This window comes from Lactuca sativa, chromosome 2, assembly GCF_002870075.4.
Source record: "Lactuca sativa cultivar Salinas chromosome 2, Lsat_Salinas_v11, whole genome shotgun sequence".
In the NCBI taxonomy this organism is placed as follows: Eukaryota; Viridiplantae; Streptophyta; class Magnoliopsida; order Asterales; family Asteraceae; genus Lactuca; species Lactuca sativa.
Genome location: NC_056624.2, coordinates 65,229,940 through 65,252,586, shown reverse-complemented (window position 1 = coordinate 65,252,586; position 22,647 = coordinate 65,229,940). Strand labels below are relative to the sequence as shown.

Here is a 22,647-nt window from a genome sequence, read left to right as displayed (position 1 = left end):
TACCAACATACTTTCGTTGAAACCTAAAAACTCGATATTTAAGGTTAAAAGAAGTTAGAAGAAAAAAAATAAATCTAAGGTTAAAAAAACATCATTGAAAGTATTGTTCTAGAATTTGGTAGAGTTTTAAAGGTAACAAACTTATTTAGGGTTAAAAAAACTGTTGGAATAAATTATAAAATAGCAGCATATTCTCCTTCTCACTGAAAAAGTACAATGCTAAGAAATAACAACATACTTTAAGTACAATGCTATAATAGGGGGAAAAAGGTTACATGTGAGACTGAAGAAGCACGAGGAGGCAGATTCAGATCCCTTGTGCCTTATTGAAATTTCCTCATCATTTCAGCCACATAAACAAATGGAGTCTGTGCATGTTCACGAACATACGTCTATTCGTTTAAAGAAACAATTTATGTCTTTTACATAAAAAGATAATGTCATCAACTTTGTTATTATATACAAATGAGATTATGTTGGCATTATGTGAAATGACCACCGTACCCTTCACTGAGAAGTCATTTTTAGATTATACAATATTAAAAAATGATGGGTTAAACCGGTTACATAATAACGTGACAATTTATATTATGTTAATTTACATTTACAGTCCCTCTGTTTTAGTAAAAGTTGCTATCCAATCCAAAACTAATTTTTCACTCGAACCTTTTTATGTAAGTACTATTGTCCCTTATTTGTGATGTAAATTTATAATTATTCCCTTATTTGTTGTTTTTTTTAATATACAAATAATATTTAAAATTTATTTCATAAAACATAAAATGATTATCGTATAATTCATCACCTTTTTCACTTTCGGATTCAGCTTCTTTGAATTCATCCTCATCCACTTGCTCTTTTCCCGCACCGGAGCCACCTTCCCCCTTCCCTAATATTTCCAGTTCATTAACAGATTTGATATATCCAAAAGTTTGACTCCATTTAGGTACTTTAAACTCTCCTTCTGCTATTTATTACGATTTAGATCCCTCTGGTTTCAATCGTAGAAAAGTAGTAATTTTATGCTTTTCCTTTTTTTCAGATTCACAGCTTTCTACTGCTGCTTCTTTAACTTTTGATTCCCTATCATCACCGGAACCACCTTCCTCAGCCTGCTGCTTCCCTTTTTCCGATTCACCGGATTCCTTCAGCGTGGCTTTTTCTGCTTCTTTACGTTCAAAATACTCACGCCAACAAGGTTCGTTAAACTCCCGCCACAATTCCTCTTGTGTTGCAGAAGCTTCCGCATGTTGCACTCATATAACAAATTAAAACCTTAATTTATATTACTATATATATATATATATATATATATATATATATATATATATATATATATATATATATTAATTATAAATTAAGAACAATGGATTAATCACCCTCATAGGTTATTGATCGAACTAATTTGATGGCTTTGATGACATTCTCACATGGACCAAATACGTTGATTAATTTATCCTGTTCAGAACCACATAGATTTCAGATATAGCATTGTTAAATGACCAAAATACCCCTCTGTTTGATCCCTTTAACACTATAACCTTGTCAAAAATGCAACGTCTATTTGACAAAAGGTATGTGCTTGTAGGAAGGAACAAACCCAGTTGTCATTAGATCACAGGATCAAAGGAAGAAGCTCTTATCTGGACAAAAGCTAACAATCAGAGATGGTGATGTAATAGAACTAATCCTTGGCACTACTTATTCAAATATAAAGCTCTTTATGATTTAAGAAAAAAGTCTTCACCAAACAAAAAGAAAAGACCTTTAACTGAAGGAGTTCAAGATGAGCCACTTGCACAAAAGAGATTGCCACAAGTTTCTGAAGATGAGGCCCTTGCTAGAAGATTACAGGTACTTTTCTTATAGTACTGTAGCTTCACTTGTTTAAGTTGTTTTTTTCTTTTTGAATTAATGGACTTAATGGGGACAACACTTAATCTGGACAAATAAACAGTGGTGTTTCTTTTATATTTGTTATGGTTCATACAATGGTATTACTAATAGGGGGATTCCTTTTTTTATGGTTTATTAAATCTATATGAATTATGTTTATGTATTCCTCTTTTACATGAATGAAGATACCTAAGATACAAAGAACCCTACTAAGGCAATCCGCAATTTCAAGCCCTCAAAAGATAAAATACCACAAACCTTTCAGACTTATGCGAGTCAAAGGAACACTTTTTATAAACAAGAATTACTTGCACTATTTCACGCATTCGATATTCAACATCAGGAGCAAGAGCTAATGCAGCATCTGGAGACAAATTATTTATGCCAATGCTCTGTGTTATGACCTCAACTGTCTCCTGTGGTACGATGCTCATTTTTCATCTCTTTAATACAGTTTCATCCAACTCCTTGGAATTCAAGAATAGCAGAAGAATCAATTTCATGGAACGCAGATGGCCTTACAGAAAAGAGATAAAGGTACCGATTTCTGGTATCTTTTCGATAATAACACATAGGATCAATTCGATAGGGTTACGTTCTCTGGTGTAGATTGATGGAATGGATTAAGGTTTACAACAAAAGAGATGGAGGTACCTGAATTAGAAAAATAAGAAGATCATGGCGATGTCGATATATGCTCTTGGCATATGTTCGACTAACAAAAAAACACCCAAAAAAAATTCAAAACCACGATGCGTATCTATGATAGAAAACAAAAAATAAGTATCATAAGGAATGGTCAATTACATTCTTGTAGGTTGTACTGGCAGCATATACTAAAGGTGGTGGTAATAAACGGCTGCCAGAGACTCAAGAGATAAAGAAGAAACATAGGAGATATGCTTTAAGAGCCTTTAACGATGGCTGATTCTGTGAAGAGAAAACCGAGGAATGAAATTAGGTATGAAACGTAAGAGGTAATTTGAGGCGCGTGTGTATTTGAAAGATGATGTCATCAAAATGATCCAAAGGTGGAGACAATAAGAGTGAAATACAATCAAGGGTCCTTATTTCTTCAATTTTAAATTTGAGGTTTCTCTTTTAATAATATTTACACCCTGTTCTCGAGTTCAACTTAACGAGAGAAAGAAAAGGAAATGAGTGGAAATGAGAAGAAAATAAAAGAAATTGGTGTTCCCGAGTTTCATTAAAAGAGGGAAGTGGAAGGAAGTGGAGGGAAATGGGAGGATCATTTTCCCTCCTAACCAATGTTTTAAAACCCGGGTTTTTAGTTGACCCGGTGTGATGACCGGTTCACGGGTCAATCGGTTGAACTGTCGGGTCAACCCGGTTTATAGTCTTTTTCTATTTTTATATATTTTTACTTTCTTGCATAATGCATAAACATATAAAACCAATAATTTGATGTCCATAAAGTTTAAACATTGAAGAAACTGCAAACGGCTCGTTGTTTTGGCGTTCGCTACTTGTATCCAAATATCCAAAACCTATTAAAACGGGTCAATCCGGTTTAACTGGTTCAACATAAGCGGTTGAACCGTGGTTTAGGGGAAACCCGGCCGGTTCGATCCAGTCCGAACTTTTACAAAAAAACTGTTCTCAATTGACCCGCCTTCTATCCCGGGTCACGGTCCAACCGGTTGAACCGGCCGGGTCGACCCGGGTTTTAAAACATTGCTCCTAACTTTCCTTCCTATTTGGGAGGATTTGGAAAGAAAGAACTAAATGATTCATTTTCCTTCCACTTCTCTCCAACTCGGGAACACAAAAGAAAATTTTGTTTTCCTTTCCTTTCTTTTCTCTGGTGACTTTCTTTTCTCTTCTCTTGTTTTCTTTTGCTAAACTCGAGAACGAGGCGTTAGAGATGGAATTATGAACTGCATAATGGCCTACTAAAAATTGTATTGATCCATTTGGCCCATCTAAACCAAGATCAACCCGGTGGGTCCATTCCATCGCCATTTTCTCTCTGGAAGTTTTCAGAAGTATCACCTCGATCTTCAAGACAATACTAGAAATCTTTAAAGCCCACTTGATCACTTTTTCCCTCCTATAAATAATGATCTCCTTTCGACCTCCTAAAGACAAGAGAACTTGTAATTTCATAGTGTCACAATCCAAAAATCAAATATTCGTCTAACGTTTCAATTATGTCGTTCATTCCAAGTTTCTTTACAGGCAGAAGGAGCAGCATATTCGATCCCTTCTCCATCGATATCTGGGATCCTTTCTAGGGCTTTTCAAGTGTCCTCAACAACATACCCGAATAATCATGCGAAACAGCAGCAATCGCTAACGCCAGAATCGATTGGAAGGAGATGCCGGAGGCACCCGTTTTCAAGGCGAACATACCTGGACTGAAGAAAGAGGAGGTGAAGGTGGAGGTTGAAGAAAGAAGGGTGTTGCAGATAAACGGGGAGAGGAGCAAGGAACATGAGGACAAGAACGACAAGTGGCATAGGGTAGACAGGAGCTCTGCGAAGTTCTTGAGGAGATTCATGCTGCCGAAAAATGCAAAATTGGAAGAGGTGAAAGCTAGCATGGAGAACGACATGCTGACGGTGACTGTGCCCAAGGCGGAAGAGAAGAAGCAGGAAGTGAAGTCCATCGACATTCGTGGGTAAATTTCAGGAGTGGCAATGTGGTAATTTGAGTATTTGAGTTGTTGAATTGATGTATTCGAATAAGATGATCCAATTTGAGTTCCTTTTGTAAATATAATAATATATAATGTGATATTGAATTGTTTGTTTTAATAAGTTTATAAAGAGTTCAACAAGATCATCTTTTACATGGTTGGGGTGGGTAATTTACACAAACACAATTATGAAATATTTTATTGGTTAGAATTTTTTTTCAAATGATGCTAATTATATATAACCTTAATTATGGGGATCCTTAGGTACAATTCTCTTTTGGGTTTTCGAATTTCACCACCAAACTTTTTGCCTTTTACATTTTGACCACATAGGTTTTGGTGGTCTTATTTTTTCCCCTTCCCTTGCTTATATGCTTCCACCGCCGTTCTTGTCCAACAACGAAACAGATGCTTCCCTAACCTTTTCATAATCACCGACTCAAATACTTTCCCAACTTTAGATAATTTCCATTAACGTCGGTTATTTGACCTCTACTTGTTCCGGCGTCGTTACACCTCAAAGATCGTCAGTTATGCGTTTGCTAAGATGGAAAAAGAAATTCAGGCGTTGTTCAGTCCACCGACTCCTTCCACCTTCCTCTTCTTGCAACAGCCGTCGATTTCAACCGGTCCAATGCTAAAAGATAACGCTTTGCTTTGAACTGCCTTTCACTGCAATAGTATATGTTTGAAAGAAACACATATGTTATGATTTTCTCCCGTGTCCAACATTGGTTAGGGTTCGACACCGCCGTGCACCATCCCTATGGTTGACGTCAGACGAAGATGCAGGCGATGAGGAAACCACAGAAGGTAGCAGCGGATCACTTCTCTACCGTCGATTTTCCCCCTTCACTGCTTGGTTTGGTCGGGGGCTTCCATGTTTCCATTATGTGTCCTCGCTTACCCATAAAGAAGCCAAAGTGGGGGGTATCTGCAACTTTTGTTGGTCCTGATGTACTCTAATGGTTATGGGATTCCAAAGGATACTCAAAAGGTTTGATTTTCAGCTTTTAAACTTCGAATTTCAACTTTACTTCGAATATGATGAATTATGATTTTTGTGTAACACCCATAAAAATCATGCCAAATTTAAACTTTTTAAAACATTCCTAACCAATAATTATTATAAAATATTTTTTTTTCAAAATAGTTTAGTGTTAGAGTATCCCATAATCAAATAATGAAAACATAAGGAGGTGTACGATCACACCTTCACCTTCCCGCGATCATTAGAAGTACCTGAAGCATAATCAGCAAATGTAAGCCCAAAGCTTAGTGAGTTCCTCAAAATACCAACGCCATACAATTATAATCATATCATATAAAAAAACAGCATACATAATGAGCTATCAGCCTGACTGGACCGCCTCGTAGGGTCATCAGTCTATCTGGACTGCTCTCCGAGCCTTCGTCACGTCTGGACCGCCTCTCAGGGCCTTCAACCTATCTGGACCGCTCGCCGGGCCTTCTGCTTGACTAGTATGCCCTCCCGGGTCTGCGGTCTATCCGGTCTGCCCAGGGTATGTTGGCCTTCAGCATAAAGCAGGTCCGCCTCAACTCAACGCCTAAATCAAAATCATGTGCACATAAATATCATAGCTAGCATATATAACAATCAAACCGATCTAACCGATCACTAATCATAACAACATCCTATAACCAGGATACAGACCTAACCGGTCACTAACATAGCATTATCCTATATACCAGGATACCGACCTACTAGGTCACTAAGCATATCACCATCCTAACTACCAGGATGTAAAACAATAAGCTTATCATACAATAAACCCAGATACAAATCCGAAAAGGGTCGACATTGGTGTCTACGACCCTGTTAGTATAGTGAGGACAACTCACCTCACAAGTAGCTCGGGATGATAATGTCAACTCCTCCAAATACAGCTCCAACTCAAACACTTACATTCCACCAATGACCACTTCCATAAATTCCCAAATTACTAAAATACCCCTAGAAGTCAAACCAGTCAACCCTTGGTCAAAGTTAAAGTCAACAGTCTATGTTGACCTAACTCATCGAGTGTATCCCACTGACTCGTCGAGTCCTTCCATAACTCGAGATATCGTGAAAACCCTAGTTGACTCGCCAAGTTTCCAGGCAACTCGTTGAGTCCATGCGAGGTCCAAATATCGGGAAAAACCCTAACTAACTAACTCGTCGAGTCTTCTCACTGACTCGTCGAGTCCATGCAGAAACAATACAGGCAATCTTCATCCGACTCGTCGAGTTGGCCATGCAACTCGTCGAGTCCTTTCGGTCCATTTCTCAGCCAGACATTTTTAAGCTACCCCAAAGCTCTAAAATTCGTATCTAACCTCCTAGGGCATGGTTTTCCATGTAAAGTTGCAAACTTTACGTACATGCAAGGTCCTAAATGCGAAACCCAAGCTAAAGGAGAAGTTTTAGGTAAGGGGAAGGCCATAACTTGCCCAAGACTGGACTGGCGGAGCTTGAAGTTTTGGTTTGGGGGGGGGGGGGGGCGAAAATAGAATATGTATAAAAATTGAAGAACACTGGGGCCAAAGTGAAATTTCAAATTTTTAGGCATAATATGTAACTTTTTTATTAGTTAAGGAGTAATTATGAAAAAATAAGGGGGGGGGGGGGGGGGGGCACACCCACCCTGGCCCTACATAAGCTTCGCCATTGCGGACAAGGATGCCATACCATCATTCGGTGATGTTCAGGACGATGAGCGCTTGAACTACGTCAAGAGGCCGGTGATCGTCTTGGAATGAGATGTAAAGGTTATGCGTAGCAAGGAGGTACCTTTGGTAAGGGTACAAGTGGCAACCTCGGAGGGGATCTGAGTAGGTTTGGGAGCCAGAGGTTGGAATGCTAAAGCATTGTCCAGATTTATCCACTGCAGCAGGCTTCGAGGATGAAGCCTAGTTCAAGTGGGGGAGAGTTGTAACATCCCGATTTCTGGGAATGAGATTTAGAGATTTGCATGAAATTAAAGAAACCTACTCGACGAGTTGGAAGGATCAGCTCGTCGTGTAGGGATTAGTCAGCCCACGTGATTTATGAGGTCTACTAGACGAGTCGGAGGACCCCAACTCGACGAGTAGGAGCTAGAAAATGAAAACTTAATTTCCAGGGTTTACACCCTATTTAAAGGGCCATTAGCCTCCATCTGCCTCCCTTACCGTCCCTCTTGAGTTCAGAAAATCCTAATCTCGCCTACTCTCCATTTTGTGTGTTAAGAAGCTTGGAAGGTGTATTTTGTGAAGAAGGCTTGAAGTCTAAGAAGCTTGGAGCAAAGAGAAGCTTGTGGATCTGACTCTACTTCATCTTGAAGGTAACAAGTCGTTACCTTGACTTATCTTTAGCTAGCTCTCTTCATGCAAAGGTTTAGGGCCATTTTATAGTTGGTTGTGGGTTATTTCGGGTATTGGGCATGATCTGAAGTTGTAACTTCAGATCTGGACTCCTCTAAGCCCTTATAGTCGTAAAGTTTCAGTCTTGCAATGGCGGAGCTTATGTAGGGTCAGGGGGGCTGTGCCCCCCTCCCCCTATTTTTTTCATAATTACTCCATAACTAATAAAAAAAGTTACATATTATGCCTAAAACTATAAAATTTGACTTCTGCTCCTGTTCTTCTAAATTTTTTATAGATATTCTATTTTTGCCCCCCCCCCCCCCCACACCAAAACTTCAAGCTCCGCCACTGGTTGCCCGACATTCACTTTCGCAACTGCAAGACATAGGAAGTGCTATGAATCTGATTGAACTCCTCCGGGAGACCCAGTCGATATACTGCCTTGCCAATCTTGGCAAAACCCGAAATGGCTCGATATATCGGGAACCCAATTTCCCTTCTTCAAGAAGTGGATCATTCCCTGAAACCTGGAGTCCTTCCCTAAACACAATCATGGACGTTACGTGGCTGCTGATAATTCTCTATTGGAGAAGATATTATATATTCTTTCAAGGGAACTCATTCGATGACTAAATTTTCAGGGATAACACAGACTATAGTAGGCAAACTAGGAGAAGAACCCTTATTGTGCTGACAGGATAATGCATCGTTCAGCTCCCGAATCTACACACAGTAACAGCCAACTGCTAGCGCATAAACACCGACACCTATGACTGGCCCGATCAGCCTTGGGCTGGAATATTAATATTTCGAATCCAATCAATCACCCGATTGAAATTCTCAGGGTTTGTTGACCTACCGCCTCAAACCCACTGCTCCTCCTGTATCCGTGCCTACGACTTACAGTCGGCCCGCACCGCGTATCTTGGCCTACTACTGTAACCCTACTAATCCTCTCGAGTCTCCGTGCCTACGACTTACAGTCAGCCTACACTGGGTATCTTGGCCTACTGCATCGATCAGGACCGCCTCAACCCTCCCAACACAATGCGTTGGCATAGATAATCAGGAGCAAGATCTCACCCAGTTCTCAAAACCTGACAGACAGGGACACTCTAACCCAACAACCCTCAATTTCCCATAGATGATATTTTACCTTTTTGCCTGCAACTCGTGATTCATCCTACAAACAAAAGGTTCCCCCTTTTACCTTACCGACCTCCAGAGTGCATGCCTCCCAGGATACACTTGCGATCCCCAACACAAGTTTCCACTATCAGTCATCTTGAAATGGTCGTCCATGAATCCACCCCTAAGTTTCTGAGTGAAACTAACACAAATTATGCAGAGAAGACCCTCATATAGGACAATAGCGAACCTTTCACAATCTGAATCCATACGATACACCCAAACCTTAGTATAACCTCTTACTCTTTACCATGTCGTTACCAATCTCTAGAGCGAAGAAAGAAGATGATCAACCGAGAACTCCAACATTACATCTGATCCTTAACAACAACTTGCGAATCTGTAGGAATAGGGGCAAACATGTCCCTGGATTCATTTTGATACCTGACTAATACTCCCTTCAGTCCTTACTGCTTCTGATAACCTATCAACGTTGTCGTCTTCTCTTCAGTGGCCCATTCCTTCAGTCCTGAAGGTACCCACTTTCCTCCGCTGCCCGCAAGGCGTAAGCAATGTTCCTCACATCACCAAACAAGCATCAAAATACTAAAACTCTACCTCACATGATTCCCTTATTGGAACAAGTTGCTACTCAAGAGTTTCCAAGCTCTCCTACATGACCACCGACTGTTCCTAAGGGCACTTCATAGGTGATAACCAGCAAGCACAGATAACATACAGTTCCACTGGTTATTACCACAAAGCAGCATGCTCAATACCAGGAAACAGACCTACTGATTGCTACAGCATATTAGCACACTCAATTCCTAAACGTATTTCTAACAGATCACATACAGATTCTACAGCATGACTGGACCACCTCACCGGGCCTTCAGGCTATCTGGACCACTCTTAGAACCTTCAACATGTCTGGACCACCTCTCCAGGCCTTCAGCCTGTTTGAACCGTTCTCTAGGCCTTCGACCTGACTGGTACGCCCCGCTCGTGACATCCCCATTTTCACGGCCAGAAAAGACCGATTTTGTTTATGCTTTATAAAAATTAGAGTACCTCTTTTAATAAAAATGTTGCGGAATTTGTTCCCAGTAAAACATGATAAATACGTTATCAAAGCATTTCAGAAAGAAAAGTATTTTTATTCATTTTAAAACATTTGGGATGTCATCGTCAATACAGAAACATAAGCATAAACAGAACATACATTCATTATCACTAGTGATTTATATGTCCTTAATCTCTCAGTGTAATGTGACTTCATCTCAACACCTGTGATATAAATAAACTGAGTGGGTCAGGTTGGGAAACCTGGTGAGTACATAGGGTTTTCAACCCACAATAAATAAGTTTATTAACTTTATCAAACCAAACAAACCCGATTACCCATTCCCGTTATCCTCACTTTACGTCCCTAAAACATCTAACACAAGGGACCTAGTCTAAGGGACTTACATCGGTGTGGCAAAACATGCTTCGGGGGTTCCTCAGCAATTCATGTCAAATAAGGCAACCATGTGGGGGATGGAGTACTGCTGGTGAGCACATAGTTCAAATAAACACACAATTCAACTAAACATCTACAGGTTGCGAGCCTGCTAGCGTTCCATTAGACTGTTTAGAATAGTTTGTGGTCGTCATCTATACTCCGCTAGATGACTGGATCATCAATAAAATCTATAACGAGGCCTCTCATTATTTTATTTGGTCACACAGTAACTATTACATCTACCCATGTTTTACCTAACACATTTTGTAGATATAAAATACATATAAAGTTTAAATCATTTAAAACATGTATAAAATCATTCATGCAACATAGATAGCAAGTATACAGATAATATGCACACACAACACGTAATTTATATAAAATACTTCATATCTATGTTTAAGAAGAAAGTAACTATGCACTCACTTGATAAGGTGGTGATTCCGAACTCAGACAGCGCTTCGCTTCTTTATTAAAAATAATTTCCTTCGACGAAACCTAGTATTATTACCACTAGAGTTTAGTCTATTATTCATCGAGACTAATTAATAGTCTAACTATTATTACTATTATATAAGCGTTAAACAATACTTATATAACCCATATTAATAGCCCAAGTACTTATTATAAGTTCCTAATAACGTTACTATAATTAAATAAAAGCTATATTAAAAATAGCGTAGGCGTAGCTCACTTACAGCGGGTTTTATAGAAAACCGGGCTTTGCTTGGAGCAGCGTTTCCGAGCCGATAAGCTCTTCTTCTCGGAGCCTTCGAGCACCCCGGGGCTTCCGCCTCATGCTAGGGAGGTTCCCTAGGCTTTTCGGGGGGTTTCAGGGCTAGAAAGAGGTTCTAGAGAGAGAGAGAGAGAGAGTAAAGAGAAGAAAGAATGGGAAAGGTGTGAAGAAAATGAGGGTGGGAGAGGTTCTATTTATAGGGTGAAAATGGCTGAACTTGGTGCCATATGTCACCATCTAGTTGCAAGACTTGGGGAGAAAGCAATGGCCAAGATTGTGCCACATCATCCATTTTCGCACAGCACACTTCCGAATTCTAAAATCCGTAACTTTCACATACGACGTCCGTTTTTGACGTTCTTTATATCCACGCATAGGTAAAAATAAGATCTACCACTTTCATTTTGACTCCGTCGGCTACTTCTCGATCGATCTTAAATTTAACAGTACGAGGAGATTATATTGTTAAATGTCCGTGTAAAATTCATAAGTTCTACATACGGACTCCTTTTTCGTCTGTCTTTTTACCGTTGAGTTCCTATTAATGAGATCTTCAAATTTCATTTAGGTCGCGTAGGCCAAAAACCGCTCGAACTAAAATTCAACTTTTGGGTCGTGCACTGCAATGCTAAATCTTAGAAAAATCACAACTTCCTCATACGAAGTCAGATTTGGGCGTTCTTTTTATGGACACTCTCAGATTATCATATTCTATGAGTTTTGTTTAGGTTACTAAGGCTAAAAAGTCATCTACCATAAATTCACTATTTACGTCTCCGGTGCCGTGCCGGTTTTGCCATAAAACTTCAACGAGCCATAACTTCTTCGTTATAACTCGGATTTTGGCGTTCTTTATATGTATGGAACCCTTGTAACATATAATGCAACTTGGTTAAGATTAATCCTTCTAAATAATATTCCATCAAAAACTCATTTTTGATGCTCATCGTCTCTAAATTGACTAGCTCGGATTTGCGGGCGTTACAATTATCTCCCCCTTAGGATGATTACGTCTCGGAATCATCAACGAAACAGGGATGTATAATGACTCCATATGTTATCTCTTTATCCTAGGTAATAATCGTAACTTCTATGTTCCTCGAATGAGTATCTAATTCTTGGATTTATCGATTGCAAGCGGTGCTCGATCTTGCACTTGCTCCCTATCTCACGTTAGACTCCAAATTAGGACCCTCAAGTCACAATCTCAATCCTCACTGGATACGAACTTAAGATAAGTTCTTTTATTACTACAATGGAACGATGTGTCATATTCTAATGACCTATCATCGTATGTTGCAATGCTTAGACCCAGGTCTCTTAGAGTCTTCCAGAACAGACTATACTTTCCTTCATGTTCTAATCTCATCTTAAAGGTAGCATTTCTAGCTACAACAAACTATTGTGATACCTCTACCGATTGCTTCGATTATCTTTTATTTCAATCTTCCGGCTTAAGTCAGATGCTACATCAAACTTGGTTCTCTGAACCACGTAACATACTCATCGTAGTCAGACTCAATTCGGTATGACCGCTAGGGTCGGAATAACAATCATCCTTTTAGTCATTATCGAAACGATGGTAACAACATATTTGAATAAAACGGTATCAATTACTAGATTCTTGGTAACCTTGTGACTTTCCCTGATCCAAGCGTAGGTCCTGTGCTTCCGGTAGTATAGGCCTCTACTACCTTTCACACCTACTCGTACTCGTCCCAAGTATTGTCTCGCAGTTCACCAAGTCATTATCACAAAATCAATTTTAACACATTCACATGTGTCCAAACAATCATATAATTTTCCCTAGACTCTACTAGGACTTCTTCCATGTGTATCTTCAATCATCAATTCTACTTTAACTCGGTTGGTGATGGTAATGTAAGATGACAGGATAACTTCATGGATTATACCAAAAATCTTTTTTTCTGCTAATCGAATGTGTACTTCTCCCGTCCTAGACGTATTATTTATTAGGCGCATTCTAAAGGCAAGATATCACTCTTACAATATCTTCCGATAGGTATCATTCAATATCGTAAGACTTCTTATTTCTTCCATTTACTCAATTCACTACAAGTCTTCACCATGATGTTCTGCACACCAAATCAGTTGTTTGGTGAATCGAGACGATAATATAGATAGAGGAAGGTTTAGACGTGTATTCTTCCTTATTACTTCGAGAAATTACATGCCAGTTCTAATATCGTAATTAAACGTTTAGAAATCTGAACACATAAAGTTTCCAGATCCGGTCGGCAACAGACCATAGATCCGATCAAGCGATAGCCTCATAAAGCATCGCAAATCATTTAGCACATGAAAGAAATTTTGGCATCTTCCCTAAATGAGCTAGTACTCGTGTCTATTCAGGTGTACTTCCTAAAATATATTAGACACACTCCTCACAATCATCGCTTAGCATTCTAAGTATAAGTCTAGAAATAAATCCATATTCCTAATTCGCTTAAACTAATGCTCTGATACCAACTGTGACATCCCCATTTTCACGGCCAGAAAAGACCGATTTTTATTATGCTTTATAAAAATCAGAGTACCTCTTTTAATAAAAATGTTGCGGAATTTGTTCCCAGTAAAACATGATAAATACGTTATCAAAGCATTTCAGAAAGAAAAGTATTTTTATTCATTTTAAAACATTTGGGATGTCATCGTCAATACAGAAACATAAGCATAAACAGAACATACATTCATTATCACTAGTGATTTATATGTCCTTAATCTCTCAGTGTAATGTGACTTCATATCAACACATGTGATATAAATAAACTGAGTGGGTCAGGTTGGGAAACCTGGTGAGTACATAGGGTTTTCAACCCACAATAAATAAGTTTATTAACTTTATCAAACCAAACAAACCCGATTACCCATTCCCGTTATCCTCACTTTACGTCCCTAAAACATCTAACACAAGGGACCTAGTCTAAGGGACTTACATCGGTGTGGCAAAACATGCTTCGGGGGTTCCTCAGCAATTCATGTCAAATAAGGCAACCATGTGGGGGATGGAGTACTGCTGGTGAGCACATAGTTCAAATAAACACACAATTCAACTAAACATCTACAGGTTGCGAGCCTGCTAGCGTTCCATTAGACTGTTTAGAATAGTTTGTGGTCGTCATCTATACTCCGCTAGATGACTGGATCATCAATAAAATCTATAACGAGGCCTCTCATTATTTTATTTGGTCACACAGTAACTATTACATCTACCCATGTTTTACCTAACACATTTTGTAGATATAAAATACATATAAAGTTTAAATCATTTAAAACATGTATAAAATCATTCATGCAACATAGATAGCAAGTATACAGATAATATGCACACACAACACGTAATTTATATAAAATACTTCATATCTATGTTTAAGAAGAAAGTAACTATGCACTCACTTGATAAGGTGGTGATTCCGAACTCAGACAGCGCTTCGCTTCTTTATTAAAAATAATTTCCTTCGACGAAACCTAGTATTATTACCACTAGAGTTTAGTCTATTATTCATCGAGACTAATTAATAGTCTAACTATTATTACTATTATATAAGCGTTAAACAATACTTATATAACCCATATTAATAGCCCAAGTACTTATTATAAGTTCCTAATAACGTTACTATAATTAAATAAAAGCTATATTAAAAATAGCGTAGGCGTAGCTCACTTACAGCGGGTTTTATAGAAAACCGGGCTTTGCTTGGAGCAGCGTTTCCGAGCCGATAAGCTCTTCTTCTCGGAGCCTTCGAGCACCCCGGGGCTTCCGCCTCATGCTAGGGAGGTTCCCTAGGCTTTTCGGGGGGTTTCAGGGCTAGAAAGAGGTTCTAGAGAGAGAGAGAGAGAGAGTAAAGAGAAGAAAGAATGGGAAAGGTGTGAAGAAAATGAGGGTGGGAGAGGTTCTATTTATAGGGTGAAAATGGCTGAACTTGGTGCCATATGTCACCATCTAGTTGCAAGACTTGGGGAGAAAGCAATGGCCAAGATTGTGCCACATCATCCATTTTCGCACAGCACACTTCCGAATTCTAAAATCCGTAACTTTCACATACGACGTCCGTTTTTGACGTTCTTTATATCCACGCATAGGTAAAAATAAGATCTACCACTTTCATTTTGACTCCGTCGGCTACTTCTCGATCGATCTTAAATTTAACAGTACGAGGAGATTATATTGTTAAATGTCCGTGTAAAATTCATAAGTTCTACATACGGACTCCTTTTTCGTCTGTCTTTTTACCGTTGAGTTCCTATTAATGAGATCTTCAAATTTCATTTAGGTCGCGTAGGCCAAAAACCGCTCGAACTAAAATTCAACTTTTGGGTCGTGCACTGCAATGCTAAATCTTAGAAAAATCACAACTTCCTCATACGAAGTCAGATTTGGGCGTTCTTTTTATGGACACTCTCAGATTATCATATTCTATGAGTTTTGTTTAGGTTACTAAGGCTAAAAAGTCATCTACCATAAATTCACTATTTACGTCTCCGGTGCCGTGCCGGTTTTGCCATAAAACTTCAACGAGCCATAACTTCTTCGTTATAACTCGGATTTTGGCGTTCTTTATATGTATGGAACCCTTGTAACATATAATGCAACTTGGTTAAGATTAATCCTTCTAAATAATATTCCATCAAAAACTCATTTTTGATGCTCATCGTCTCTAAATTGACTAGCTCGGATTTGCGGGCGTTACACCACTGGCCTTCAGTCTATCCGGACCGCCCTAAGTCTGTTGAGCATAACCCTAGATGCATCCTGGTGCCCTCTCCCATATAGCCTGTTCTCCCCCACTTGGAGTTTTGAACTCCTGATCTAATCCGCAGACCACAATCCCGGTCTAACTCTAGACCTCATGTTGACCGTCCACCCTCTCGGGAAACCGTGGTCTGATCCCCGACACGCGTATCCACTACATACGCTAAATAACCCGCACACCCATGCTGAATGTACTGTCGATCCCTGGAAGCTAAACAAAACCTTCAATGGATGCTCCATCTGAGAATTCCCAATTCTTCCACACTTGGGACACTAACCACTACCTATTGGTTGCGAAACCAAAACACAACTTAACCGTCTGTACTAGGTATTACCATACTTAACCGTGGAATGATTTGTTGGGTTTTGAGCACTATAACAATTCGATGCACATGCAACCCTAAATGCTTTGGATCTATGTTTTCTCTAATGATTCATATATTTTTTCAATTTTTCCAAAGCATTCTCCCTAGCTAGCATATAGTTGAAGCTATACAATATAAACTTAGTTTGGATGCTTACCTCTTGAGTAGGGTAGAGTTATTGACCTATGAAAGCTTGAGCACCCCAAGTGTGATGCCTCTAATAGTTCACAAACACCAATGCAAGAGCAGGCTTTAGAGAAAAGGTTATTTAGCATAAAATCAACTTCACTCTTTTAGAATGTATGTGGGTGCCGATTTTAGCTCTAGGGTGAGTATTTATAATGTGGCAAATGCTAGGGTTATACTTTGTAAACCCTAATGACCTTTCATATACTTAGGCTCCATAGGTTAATCTCCATGGACTATCCATGGAGTATGTCAATGGTTTAGCCCATCCTAAGTAATTATGGATCATTAGCCCACATTATAAGAATGATTGATTTACCCAATCAATCCCCACATATTTAATTAGTCTCTTTTGATCACAAAATTAATTCCAAACTAATTCTTGACCAATACTAACTAAATAATATGATTTCTCAATTAATATATTATACTTATAATATATTAATAAATTACAAATAACCTTATTCTCAAAAGTCCATCCTATCAAATTGCATTGACGAAGGCAACCCAAAAGGACCATGCTACAGTTGGTTCAAGTACATCCTAGTAATAGTTATGGGCTTAGACACCAAATCCAACACTCTCACTTGGATAAGTCTAATAACTATGGTTGCGAATGTAACTTCAAGATCCGACGTAGCAATCGTAAGCTTTCAAAATCCGTTGTCAACTCTGACCCAGTCAGTGACACATGCTTTAGATAAGGGATCATAAACTCCTCTGTTCTCAAGATATCATCCAGACAAATGCATGGAATAATGCCATACTTATTGTCCAGCAGTTTGTTTCCCGATTTCCGATTCGTCTGACATAGAACATAACTAAACACATCAATTTAGTTCTGACCGGGCCCTGCACATAAGTCAAAACAGAATCATCGAGGGGCCCAAGATATTGCTTTTAATCCTCTTAGGATAAAAGGGAACAAATATACTTCGGCAATATATGCTTGTACTAACTACTAATCAAATCATGCACAATGACACGTTTTATAACATCATGTTACTGAAGTGTTTTCGTGCCATCAATGCACAACCAACTCGTAGTCAACAACTCATATATCTTGGTTTGAAGACTATATGATATTATCGTCTCACAATCACTCGTGATAAATTCCTTGAAGTGATTGAAAGGTTTTGAGCATTCTAACACTCCTAAGATGTACATGCAACCCTACAAACCTTGGTTCTATGTTTTACTAAGATACATCCAAATTTGATTATTCCAAGGTTCTTAACCTAATTAGCATGGCATGGGGAACTTGAAACATAAAAGCTAGTAGAAGAACATACCTTTCTTGTTGCTTGGATTCCTTAAGAACTTTGTGATCCTAGCACCCTAAATGTGATGCCTCAAGTGTTTCACATAACACCACAACTCTTGGAATAACTTTGAGAGAAGTACACAAACACTCAAAATCGGCTAGCCCTCTTGTTCTTCTCTTAGTACCGGTTTTGGTAGCTCATGGGGTCTTTATATAGTGTGTCATAAGTAGGGTTACACCATGTAAACCCTAATTGACCTGGCTTTTCATTTCCTCCATGATCCATGGGTTTTAACCTCCATGGAGCATCCATGGAGCACCTAATGGGTTTTAGCCCAATCCAATAGACCATGGATCATTAGCCCACTACATAAGAATTGATGATTTACACAATCAACCCCATATATTTAATTAGTCTCTTTTTTATCACAAAATTAATTCCAAATTAATTCTTGATCAATACTAATTAAATAATATTATTAATATATTAGAACTTATAATATATTAATAAACCATAAGTGTCATTTTCTCATTTTGTCTATCCAAGTGTTATGATGCCATGCAACCCAAATGGACCATGCCAACCAGGTCAAGTACATACCAGAAATACTTATGAAAACTTAGACATCTAATCCAACAATCTCCCACTTGGATAAGTCTAATAACTATAACTGCAAGTATGACTTCAGGAACCAATCAACAATCGTAGCTCTTTCAAAGTCTCACGGAACTAAGATGACGTGCCATTTAAGATAAGTGATCATATAATCCTCTGCTCTCAAGATATCAGCCGGAGAAATACATGGAACAATATCATACTTATTGTCCAGCTGTTTGTTTCCCGATTTCCGATTTGTTTGACATAGAACTTAATCAAACACATCAATTTAGTTCTAACCGGGCCCGGTACATAGGTCAAAACAAAATCGTCGAAGGGCCTATATATCACTTTTAATCCTCCGAGGACTAAAAGAAACAGATAAACTTCGACTCATATGCTTGTTCAACTACTTGTTGAATCATACACAAAGGAATATTTTATAACATCGAGTTACCAATGCGTTTTCATACAATCAATGTATAACCAACTCATAGTCAACAACTTATATATCTAGTTTTGAAGACTTATATGATGTTACCGTCTCACGATCACTCGAGATAAATTCCATGAAGTGATACAAGTGAGTGTGGGTTGAATCCAATATTTAAATAGCTATTCTAGGAGTACTCATGAACACTGCAGACCCTTCATGATAGTCTTGCCTCATTACCTACTTCCAAAGTATGGTTGACTGTGGATGGTTTGAATAATATGATATACCATAACATAATTATTCTGGAAGTCAAAACATGCAAAAATGGAATGATAGTAAACGATTGATAGAAGATAGCAACACTTTACTTATAAATAAACAACAACTTTTATTTATCATCAAATGTCAATTACACTTTACAAATTTCAAAAGCTATCTAATTTCTAAAACTAATATCATCCTTTAGCCCAATGTGCCTCGCATACTGAAGATGCTTAACCTTACACAGTCCCATCGTGAGGGGATATGTTGGGTTCTCATCCGATGATACCCTCTTTGCCACAAGGAGTCCTTCTTCTATTCGATGTCTAATGAAATGGTATTTTCTGTCGATGTTTCTGGATCTCCTGTGATCCCTTAGTTCCTTGGCTAAGGCAACTGCACTTTCACTATCACATAAAATCTCCATGGGCTCCTTTATAGCTGGTACTACTCCAAGGTCACCAATGAAGTTCTTCAGCCATATTACGTCCTTTGTTGCCTCGCTAGCTGCTATGTTCTCTGATTCGCATGTTGAATCATCTACTGTCTCCTACTTGGAACTTTTCCAAGTAATTGCTCCTCCGCTTAAGGTAAAGACCCAGCCTGACTAAGAGTAGAAATTATCCCTATCAGTCTGGAAGTTAGCATCACTATACCCTACTACTCTCAAGTCATCACTCCCACCGAGGGTAAGGACCTAGTCCTTAGTCCTCCACAGGTACTTGAGAATGTTCGTTACCTTAGTCCAGTGAGCCTTGCCAGGGTTCCCCTGATATCTTCTAACCATGCTCAAAGCAAAGGCCACATTAGGACGAGTACAAGTCATAGCATACATGAACGAGCCTACAACGGAAGCATATGGTACTCGACTCATCTCAGGTATCTCAGCCTTTGTACTCGGGCTCTGAGTCTTACTCAATCTGGCATTACTCTGGATCGGTAACTCTTACTTCTGTCTCTTAAAATCCTTATCCCTAGGATATAGGCAGCTTCTCCAAGGTCCTTCATAGAGAAACACTTCCCAAGCCAGGACTTCACTTCCTGTAGAGTTGGGATGTCATTTCCTATGAGTAGTATGTCATCCACATACAATACCAAAAAGCTAACTATACTCCCACTAGCCTTGACATATACACATGACTCATCTTCGCTCCTCGAAAAACCAAACTCTTTGACTTTCTCATCAAAACAAAGATTCGATCTGCGAGGTTCTTTTTTCAATCCATAGATGGATTTCTCAAGCTTACACTGTAACGCTAGTAGATCTGGGCTAGTCAAATTAGAGATAATAGGGGTCGAAAACGACTTTTCGACAAAATATTATTAAGAATAAATAATCTCAACCAAGTTGTAGTATATGTTACAAGGTTTCTGTACATATAAAGAGCGTCACAATCCGAGTTATAAGGAAGAACTTATGACCCGTTGAAGTTTCGCGACCGAACTGACACGACATCGGGAAGCGTAAATAGTGAATTTACGATAGAGCGAGATTTAGCATTAGCGATCTAAACGGAAGTTGTAGAATATGGTAAACCAAGAGAGCCATAAAAAGAATGCCCAAATTTGACTTCGTATGAAGAAGTTAGGATTTTTCGAAGTTTCGGATTAGCAGTGTATAGCCCGGAATTCGAATAATAGATCGAGCGGTTTTTAGCCGACACGACCTAAACGAGAATCGAAGATCTCGTTAAGAGTAGTGTAATGAGAAAAAGATGGGTGAAAATGGACGTCAGATGAAGAAGTTATGAATTTTTAACGGACCAATCCTGTCCCGGCCTGTTAATAATATAACTTTTAAAATAAATTCAAAATTAGCCGACGGAGCCTAAACAAAAGTTGTAGAGTATTCCCGCCTACGTGTGGATATAAAGAACGTCGAAAACGGAGCACGTATGCGAAAGTTATGATTCTTAGAAGTCGGTAAGGAAAATTGCGAAATCTGCAAGGAAGTGGTGACGTGGCCAAATCCCAGCCGTTGCTTGCTGAGCACGGCCTCGCATCCGATGATCGCCACGAAGTCTTGCATTACGCCCCGTGTCAGAAGCTGGGTACGCCCGGCGTACTTGATCTTGTCCGGGTCCGAGAGTGGGTGCGAGCTAGCTGGTGCGAGCTGGCATCCTTATCCGAGGAACGCCCAGCGTAGCCAAAGATAACGCCCAGCGTAATCTGAGGCCTCGCTGTGTATAAAAGGGGGGCGAGGGTTCCGACTTTTTCACACATTTCTCACTTCTAACTCCAGTTTCTTTCTTTCTCTAACTCCCCTAAACCCTCTTAAACCCTAGATAAAACCCCTAGCACCCGAGGGAAGCCCCGAGGCTCCCGGAGTCTCGAGAAAAAGGTCTTTCGGTTTCGGAAACGCTGCTCCGAGCAAAGCCCGGTTTTCTTTAAAATCCGTTGTAAGTGAGTTATGCTTACGCAACTTTTAATATAGCTTTCAAATAATTATAGTAATGTTATTAGGTCCTTAAAATAATTATTTGGACTATTATTATGAGTTATATTGAGTGTTATTTAACGCTTATATAAAGACTATTAATTTGTCGTGGTTATCGTTAGACTAAACCCTAGTGGTGTTGATACTAGGCTTTGTCGAGAGAAATTGTTTTGAGATAAAGAAGTGATGTCCAAATGCCGAGTCACCACCTTATCAGGTGAGTACATAGTCTCTTTCATCTTACACATAGATATGAAGTATTTTAATATAAATTACATGCTATGTGTGCATATTGTCTGAATACTTGCTGTCTATGATGGATGAATGATTTTATACATGTTTTAAATGATGTAAACGGTATAAAGTATTTTATATCTACAAAATATGTTGGGTAAAACATAGGTATACGAATGATGAGGGATAAAAGTTGAAATAGAGGAACATTAGTAGTATGGACCTAGTGCCCTAAAGGTAAACATTGGCAGCAATGGACCTAGTACCCTATAGATGAGCACTGACAGCTACGCCACAACCCGTAGATGATTTAGATCTATGATAAACGTCTTAGCAGCTGCGCTCTAAGGACAGTATTGGCATTTGCGCCTAATAGGAAGCCTTGTGACCATGACAATAGTATTTAAAGGTCAATACCGACAGAAGCGCCTCATAGAAAATGTCCCAATTTTGGCAGCTGCGCCTACACGATAATATTAGCAGCTGCGCTTGACCACTGTGTAATTGGAAACAATGGAATTTATGTTGTTTCCTTAGGATGATCCTTAGGAATGAATGAACAAGGGTTAAATGATCCTTAGGGTAAATCCTTAAGAAGATAATGGGAATGGGTAATTGGGTTGATTGTTTGATGTTTAAATATAATAATTATATTATTGTGGGTTGAAAACCCTATGTACTCACCAGGTTCCCAACCTGACCCACTCAGTTTATTTATATCACAGGTGTCGATATGAAGTTACATTACACTGAGAGATTTAAAAGAGATGTAGATCACTAGTGTAAATGAATGTAAGTTCTGTTTATGCTTATGTTTCTGT

At 39.0% G+C, this 22,647-nt stretch overlaps 1 pseudogene; it reads left to right on the top strand.

Annotated features, from left to right (window-relative positions):
• Positions 1–727: 727 nt before the first annotated feature.
• On the top strand, positions 728–4,676 carry LOC122196447 (17.8 kDa class I heat shock protein-like; annotated as a pseudogene).
• Positions 4,677–22,647: the final 17,971 nt, after the last annotated feature.